A 10,054-nucleotide genomic window follows, 5' to 3' on the forward strand; every position below is an offset into this window, starting at 1 on the left:
GAATTCTAAAATGTTAATTCAAATTGACAAGCTTCTTGCTTTTTGTGTACCGATGTCCTCAGCCTGCTTTGCTACAACTGAAAGGGTGGGGGGCTCGGGGTAAGGTGGGCCTGTTGCGACCCCGATGAGTGGACGAAATACTAGATATGCCGTGGATAGAGTGTATGGCTAACGAAAAGCTCCACTTGAAATATTTTCTTGTTTATGTTTAATGCCTGCGTGTTTTTAGTGTTTATCCTAATATTATTATAGTATTGTAGATTTTCTGAATACGACAACATTTACAAGAAGAAGGATTGGGTTAAACTCACTTTCTCTTGTAAATACATTAGAATGAAAAGGAGAGAGAGAGAGAGAGAGGAGAGAGAGAGAGAGACTAGACGTTACTGAGGAATCAAAATGAAACTACTAGGGACAGAGAAAATTCCACAACGTGTAATGGAAAGTGAAGAAGGACTCCAAACTTGGTGCAAAACTTTTAACCATTCCCATATGGTAAACTTAATTCGTTTGCCAATGATAAATAATTGTTGATATTCAGAGGTTTCATGTATTCTGGTTGGGTTTTGGTATTTCCCTCTGAATATTACTGTGGAGATTATTCCCTACACGCCGTTCATTACAATAATTATTACATGATATGGATAAACATATCTACTTGGCTTATATTTTCTAATATATTAATTGTGATACATGTTTTAATGTCATACGGACAGAAATTCCTTTCGCTCTTATCGTCATTCGTGTGAGGATAAGAGACAGACGTCTCTATTGTTAAACAGCCCCTTCAGTCATTTACCTGTTCATTGTGGAAAGAGCTATTTGGAGAAATGTAGTTTGATCATATTGTCCTAGGGTTCTCTTTTTAGATAATTTTTTAAGAAAAAATCAGGATAGCGAAATTCGCTTTAGATTTTGAACTCCTTTAAAATATCAAATTCACCTTTCTAATAAATAAATTATAATAATCATGACCTGGAGCTAAACGATATGCATAGGTCTGTTTACGATTTTTTTTTACATCATACGACATGGAAGTTCAGCGGAAGCCATGGGGTAATCCAAATATACACACTCAATTTTTACATTTATTTTTTTATATAAGTGAGAAGTCCAGCCACCTTCCTTCTAGATCACCTCTTGCAATCTGTTAGGCATAGAAGATTCATGGTTTCTGACGATCTGTGGTCGGTTGTGGAAGAGTTTCCATTGTGTTCCCAGAGGTTCATAAGTTGATCTGGTCTCCTCTCCCTCTCAGGCTCCCAACATTTTACCAAATTAGCCTAAATATTCTTAGTGAGGTTCATGTCTGTATCCTTACTTGGCCAGTCAAGCAACTTCAGATACTCTCGACCTTGAAACCATTCCTGGACTATTCTGGCCGTATGGATGGGGCAGCGGTCGTGAATGAAAATGAGAGGAGCATGTGGGGAGGAATAATTCCGCTGTTGAAGTGAAAGAAGTTAGAAATCCTGAAGAATTTCAATGTATTTTTCACCAGTGAGCCTCCACGTCAATCCTGGTGATATCATCCATATAATGTAAGAAGATCCAGCCGCCCCACACGTTTACTGTGACATGCCCATTCCTGGTCACTAGTAAATTTCTTCTGTAGTATCTGAAAGGAAAAAATTTAATTTTTAACAATTCACGCTTTGCTTTTCGTAATAGGGAAAATAATTTTATATCGTTTGGGGAATAAGTTAAGATTGCAATAAGTTAAGATTGTTTATTCATCTGCAGAGATTAATACTTATAATAGCGTTAACTTTGATCTGCAACAGTCCGTTATGATATGATATCCTTTAATTCAGTAAACAGGCTGTACTCCATATTATATGTTTGCCTACGTGATTATTCATAACATTAATAATGTATTTGCTTAATGCCTGAAAGCTGGCCATAGTATAACTAATGGGGGGTTTTCAATGATGAATTTTTATTTTCACACTTCTCGTGACAATATAATTCAATTAGCGAAAATACATGGTTATTGACAAAATTATTATCATTTGATTATAATATTACCCTTGCTTATAATTATTATAGTCTGACTGTTATTAATGATTTTAGAAACTCACCTTATATTACTCGGTCTTCGGTTATGTATTTTGCCGTGACTTCTGCTAATAAAAGACCTTTCATCACTGCATACGACTCGAGACCAAAATTCCATATCCTCCCCCACAAACCGTTGAACGAAGGCAAGCCTATCAGCACGATGCCGAGAAATTCCTTCTTGGCAAGAATTCTATGAGGTATTCTGCCTTCATGCAGACGTCTTCGCTCCGTCATAGCCTAAAATAATCATTTTAATGCCAGACGTTTCACAAATAGCAATAGTATTGGTAAAAGGATCTTCTTATGCTGCTCGTCGAATGTCGTTGTTATCCTCACGGGTGGTCATTCGTGGTGGAGGTCTTGGAACTGAAATACGTAATTAACATGCAGATACCTACATAATCAAGATTAATTATAGCCTGATTTTACTTATGGGAACGCTATTTGGTATTCTGGGAAGTAAAGAGAAAGAATCACTATTAGAGTTCAACAGGACCAAGGCAAATGTAATTTAGGTTTCATAATTTCACGGGTTTTATAAGGTTTATAGTTTTAAATTAATAAATAAATGAAATAAATAAATGCTATCCAAGCGGTCAATTTCCCAGTCTAAACTTGCTCCTTTCCATTATTTACTGTTGTAGGGAGACCGTTGAAGACCCTGTGCAACAGCATTATTGAAAGCCCACTTTCTCGTAGAGCGACGGAATCTGCGCCCGGAGAAACAATATGTTGCTGTTCATTGGAGACTAAACGGGAATGACTACTAGCAGAGGACAGAAGCCCTATCAAAATTTATACAACACCTCAGTCTAGCCAATGATTGGGTGACAAACTTGTTAGCGTGTAATAGAGGTGCTGTAGCAGTGATATCGTAATCACTGAACAAAGTGATATATTAAATCACACGATTACTGGGATTGATTGATTGATTGGCTGTTACTGGCATTGAAACATCTCAGGTCATTAATGTCATTGTTAATTGTCTGTTTGAAACACTGTTTACTAAAGGTGGTGCTGTTCCTCTCTTAACGTGAATTCTACTAATCTTTCGAGCTGTTTTAGTGTATAAGAGGTTGGAGGAGGCAAATTTGTAATAAGTATTAATCCTCATAGATGAATAAACATTATCCTAATGCAGGGGTTGTTACTTAGCATTACATTTCCCCAAACGATATATCATTATTTTCCCTTTTACGGAAAGCAACGCGTAAATTGTAAAAAATTTAGATTGTTTTCCTTTAGATACCACCGAGGAAACATTTACGAAGTGGCCAGGAGTGGCTTGTAACCGTAAACGTGTGGGCCTGGATTTCCTTACATGGTATGTGTGATATCACCAAGACTGAAGGGTTTCACCAGTGATACGTTAAAAATTCTTCAGGATTTCTTCCTCCCTTCACTTCAACAGCGGAATTATCCCTTTCCACCTAGTCCTGTCATTTTCATTCATGACGGCTGCCCCATCCATACGGCCAGAATAGTCCAGGAATGGTTTCAAGGTCGAGAGGATTTGAATTGGTTGCCTGGCCAAATAAGGGTGCAGAACCACATAGATCCCGAGAAAGATAAAGTCGATTTATTAAAGATTGAACAATTCACAGGTGCCCCGAGAGAAGCCGAAGTGTAGTGGAAAAATCACTGAATATCTAATCAGTTTTCTCCCATGTATGCATAAATTTTTTTTTATTTTTTTTTTTTTTTTGTTCCCATTATTTTTATGCACATCCATTTCGTATGAAGTAGCTACTGTCGCATATCTTATGTAATAAAAGCTGTTAGGGGTTTGCTTTATGTCTATTACAATTAGAATCATAATTACCTGACCTGTTATCGAATTACAATTACAACTTCAATAATACTGAAATACAAAACTTAAATATTGGAAAAAAAATTCACAAAACTTTTGGCACAAAAAAGGAAATAAATGGAATAAGAATTTTTTTTAGAATTGGTAGCTGGCTTGTTAATATTCTCCCTTAATAATATCAATCAAATAAATTGGGTAGCGACAAAAACCAAAATCTATCTGTTGCATTTGGTTAAGATGAGTTCTCGAAAAGTAAGAGGGCTGCTCTAGGATAACAATTTCAAATAAAGTTCTTTATTATTTGAACTTTTCAGTTACAATTACAATTACCATTAAGTATAAATAAAAACAACTGCAATTACAGTTAACTTCAAAACGTATAATTAAAAACATTTCAGATAAAAGGTAATGTTTATTTGTAATTGGTAAAGCGTCTCTTACTGTGGGTTTCACAGACAGTTGCAGTCCCGTTTTTGGTCAATAACACTGTAATGAAGACTGGTATCAGTACGGGATTTTGCTATAATTTTTTCGGTATAATCAAGGCTTTAACTCAAATGAATGTCCGGTAAAAATGCTCAATTTTTATTTGTAACACATAGAGCTACTGTAACCAGTTACCTATTCAAACCAATCTGTAGGCAATTGGCGGCTCTCTCTTTGCTAAAAAAAAAAAAAAAAAGTTGAAAAGTTGCGTGACAAACGGATTCTGCTACCATGCCGACAGTATCTAGGCGGCCTATCTCTTCTTCACCTTCGTAATACAAGCATATGGCTGATGCCCTGAGTGCAAATGAAGATTGCGAAGGAGGTAACCAACACAAGTATAACAGTAGCTTTACCATCAATCACAGTATCTATCGTTCTACTACTCCACCATACATGCAGATACTCTCACTCTAATAATCATAATCATTTACTCCTACCCAAGTCAATAGTCACTAAAGAAAAGAAAAAACAATTTGACCTTAAGATAAAAATAGTAATAGCTACTACTACTGCTGCTGCTGCTGCTATGCTAAGAATAATAGTAAAAAAAACTGGTTATTATTATTAATAGTTAATTAATATTGTTCCTTGTTTTTTGCACATTTTTCCGTACCCGAACCATACCATACCGTACTTTGGTAAATTTGACGTTGTGTAATTCCGTACCGTACACATAGGCTAAATATCAATCGTGCCGTACCGTACCGTAATGCCAGCCTTGCTAGCATTACGGTAAATTATTATTATTATTATTATTAGACTAGATAGATGGATAGATAAAAAAAAATCGTACAAAATATACTTAAACTGAAGTAACATTCAGAGAGAGAGAGAGAGAGAGAGAGGGGAGGGGGAGGAGATGTGAGGGAAGGAAGAGGAAGGGGGTGGAAGTGGGGTGGAGGGAGAGGGTAGGCGAATTTTTTTATACTGTTGTGTCATATCCATTTCTGGCTAATCGAGCCTTTTGCCTCTTCGTACAGGACAAGTGTCTATTCTTTATAATTTGTGATTCATGATACTCTATAAATTTACGGTACCGGTGTAGTACACTATAGCAAATCTCGTACTTATACGAATCTTAGTTACAGAGAAATAGGTTAGAGAATTCGCGAACATTTTTACCGAGCTCATTTTACGAAGCAGTGCTCAACGAGTATTCAGTTTCTCAATGTATTAATTAAAAGGAACAATAATTATGTGAGCATATTATATCTAACAGTAGTATCTTTATTTCATACCATGGTGATTATGATCCCTATTGGCTAATCCTACAATCAAGGAACGATATAATGATATATGAATCATGGTATTGTTTTACTCGACTCGAACAGAGTCTGAATCCCAACGGAGGTAAGGTCGTCAGCAGGATTTTTAAATGGGTTAGACTTCATAACACAATCCATGAATCGAAGGGACACAAATTCTGGCGCTGCGAGGACGAATTGTCACTTTACGCGACAATTGTTTCTCGATACGAGCCATTGCACGTGATGCACGGTACAGTTGTGGATAAGAAGGTGGGAGGAGAGTGGGAACTTGAACGACTTGCGTAAGTTGTTTATGCTGAATGTTACATTCTTCATGGTTATTTAATCTTGCTTATTTGATATGAAAGTTTCTTTCTTAAAAGTATTTCGTCTCGCTATTATAATTTGGTTAGACTACAGATATCCACAGCCATTCCAACACCACAGTAATATTCAGGTGCACCTCCATAATCCACACCGGTGGGTGGTTGGCCCTTGCCGATCTCAACCATGAACAAAGTTAGATAGTTGATTGAGTTGTCTCGGTAAAATTAAGCCTATAAGAGCATTTTATTTGTGCCCACCCCGTCACAGTCATTGTGTGTCTTTTGATAGCTATAGTTTATTTATTAAATGTCATTTCAGTGATGGCTCAGGAATGATTTACAGTTTTAATAACCACCAACCAAATAGAGAATATTATGGATATATGTAATCTCGTTCTATTTGATATGCTTTTGAAACCAAAAATATGCAGCCATGTTTACTAAATTATGATCAATCCATCGAGTACAAAATTAGAAGAATCTTAAATTGATTGCGATGTTATATAAATTATAAGTTAAACATTTTAGATAATATGTTCTCTTAGCTAGGTCAGGTGGTCACGGAAAACACCCCAGCTGAGGATGACGCCATTATCAGGGCCGCTCGAGAGCAACCCTTAACAACGCGAGGCCATTCATGAAGACCTTGGATTAGAAGTGTCATCGATGACAGTTCGACAGAGACTCCACGCTGCTGGGATTCATCACAGAACTCCAGCGACGAAGGACGCTCTTGACGGAGCAACGTAAGGCGGGAAGGCTTGATTTTGCCCAACGTCATGCTGATAAGGGTTTGGACTTTTGGGGCAGGGTCATCTTTACTAACGAGAAGTGCTTCTCGTCCACATCGCATGGGAAGCTGCATTGTTGGCGAACAAATAGAACTAGGTATGACAAGGAAAATCGTTACTTGCATCAATTATCAATTGCCTTCTTCTTTATATTAATTATTAATCTTCAGATTTTGTTCCACGGAAGTGGACTGTCTAAATATACAAAGGGAGTTAACATAAATAAGAGTGCTATTTCTGAGATAAATATTAGGTAAGGGACAGTGGCATCACATCATGTGCTATTTTTCCTCTATAATATATTAAATAAATAATTACACAATAGAATTCCTACAGTGTTGTTCATCACTGAGAATTTAAATTTTCCAAAGATATATATTTATTTATAATATATAACATAATAATATATATATATATATATATATATATAATATATATAAATATAATATTATATATATATAAATATATAATATATAAATAAAATATTTTAATATATATATAATTTATATATATATATATATATATATATATATATATATATAATATATATATATATGTATATATAATTATATATTATATATATATATAATATATAATAATATATACATAGATATATATATATATATATATATATATATATATATCATTATATAATATATATAATTATATATATATATATATAATATATATTATATTATTTATAATTATATATAGATTATATATATAATATATATAAGATAATATATAGAAGATATATATATATATATATATATTATATAGATATATATATATAGATATATATAATATATTATATATATATATATGATTTATATTACACACCCCCATGTCACCATACGTTGCAGGTGACATGGCCAGATCGAACCACCTCAACGATGTTATGGGGTTCATATCTGATGAGAATTCAGATATGAACCCCGTAACATCGTTGAGGTGGTTCGATCTGGCCATGTCACCTGCAACGTATGGGGCTGGTTTGTGTCTGCATGGTATGGGTGATGTGTTCCGTATCGAGGGACAGATTTACAGCAGCTAAGTATGTTGAGCTGCTGCAAACCTCCTTCTTGCCTTAGTTACGAGAAAGGAATTTTCCCTTCCACCAGGGCCCATCCTGTTCACACTGCTCACGTTGTTCAAGAGTGGTTTGCCAGACAGGATAACCTGCTTCTTCTTGAATGTCTGAGCAAAGGAGCAGATATGAATGTGATTGAACACGTGCTTGGCCCAGATGAGAGAACAACACAGCAACTCATGGCTCACATCAACTCTCAGTGGAAAATTTATAGACGAGAACTGCAGCAAATGTTCAACCTTGTTCATTAAATCCCCGACAGATTGAGGGAAGTGACTGAGAGAGAGGGTGGATGGTCAAGGTATTAGATTGTATAATATAAATGTTATATTTTTTTAAATAGGACCTAAAATGTTCTCATTTTGTTCTCACTAGTTATTTGATTATATGTTTTAATAAACATAATTCACAACAAGTTTTATTATAACCATGATATTCTTGATATAATGTTCAAAGTATCTGTAAAAAAAATGGCATAATGCCTCCATACAATATTGAGAGTATTGCAGTAAACTTTCCTACTTACTCAGGCCCCACATGTTTTTGATGTCTTCCTAATCACCGTTTCTTGTTAACAGCATTGAATTATTGAACTGAATGACTCGCTGAGCACTGTTATCATACAGTGAGGTCGGTAACAGTATTGGCAAATTGCCTTAAGGCCCGTCCACACGGCCGAGCTTTGCTTGACGAACTTTGTTCGATGTGACGTCAGAAGCGGGGAAAATGCGGCAAAGTTCTGACTTTTCCCACTGTTTCTCAGCTTTTGACGTCACATCGGACAAAGTTAGTCGACCAAAGCTCGACCGTTTGGACGGGGCCTTACCTGTATACTTTGTTCTCTGTGGTGTAGCCGATACAGATGTGATACTTCGCCACTTATTTTCGCTTATTAGCTTCTTGAAGTCTATTAAAATAGTTTCCATTATTTGAAATGTAATGCTTTATACCCTACTGATATTTTCAATGTATCTTTGGGGTAAAACCTAAGTTATATGAACAAGAGTAAAAATGTGGCATATTTTTTGGCCGTCGACGTTTCTGAGTATAGGGGTCATATGCTCTGTGGGGCATTTTAAAAGGTAACTGTCAATTCAGTAGATGATACTCTCTTTATGTCAGCCACTATAAGGAAAGCCCAAATGACTTCACCTATCACCTGAGGTCAACGAAATATATAGTCTATGATATATCAGTGCATACATAATTTTAGAAAAAACAACAGTTAACCCTAAAAATGTCAACCACGTCATGTGACGTGTTGCAGAAGTCGTCCCACACATGTTGTTTACGTCATGTGACGTTCTTAAGTTTTTAATTTTGTGCGCTTTCATAGCTTATTGTATTGATATTGGTTCTGTGCTACTTAGTGCCTTATTAGAGGTCTTGCTGGCCGTTGGCACTGCTCGTCTTCCATTTGTATGAACTGCGTGGGGGAGGGGAGGTAAGGGTGGCCTAGGAGGTTGTCAGAAACGTCAAACCAGCTAATCCTGTGTGGCAAAGGATTAGTGGAGATAATTTTTTGCCGCACACCTTCGATTTTGATGATAGTATATCAGGAATAAAGTTTTTTTATTCTATTTTTAATAATTCTATAATGGAACTGACTGTAGAGAGATCCAATCGTTAATTTCATGTTATGAAATGGGGTAATATATCAAGCGAACACTCGAGGGAACAAGAGTTTATGACATTACAGTATCAGAGATGAGAAATTCTTTGCTTTGGTTATGATTATGGGTATGTCAGGAAGGGCAATCTTGGATAATTATTGGGGTCACTGATCCTCTCCTGAATACACTAATGACATACCAGAACTGCATACTGAGCGCAGGGGTTTTTCTTATCACTAAGTTAGCTAGTATAAGAGAGAGAGAGAGAGAGAGAGAGGAAACGCACTGCAACCAATGACCTAAACTTGGCTTACGTGATAAGGTTAAAATATCCTGTTATGATGTTCGTGATTTTCGGCAATACCAATTTAACTGTATCTCTATTACGTAATGACGGAACATTAGTGAAAACTCCAAAAAATAAGAATATAGACTTTAAAAGGCTCCTTTTCTCCCAAGTGAACATCAAAAAACTTCTTGCGGAAGTTCAGCTGAGTCTGCAGTCCATTTTTTGTATCTAAAATTAAAATTTTATGAAAAAAAACAGTTTGAAAAGGTGATTTGTTTTGTAGAATATAAAAATATTTATAAAAAGTAATATCCAGAAGAATCTTATTGGTTAGGTTA

Source organism: Macrobrachium nipponense, chromosome 9 (assembly GCF_015104395.2).
Source record: "Macrobrachium nipponense isolate FS-2020 chromosome 9, ASM1510439v2, whole genome shotgun sequence".
Classification (NCBI taxonomy): Eukaryota; Metazoa; Arthropoda; class Malacostraca; order Decapoda; family Palaemonidae; genus Macrobrachium; species Macrobrachium nipponense.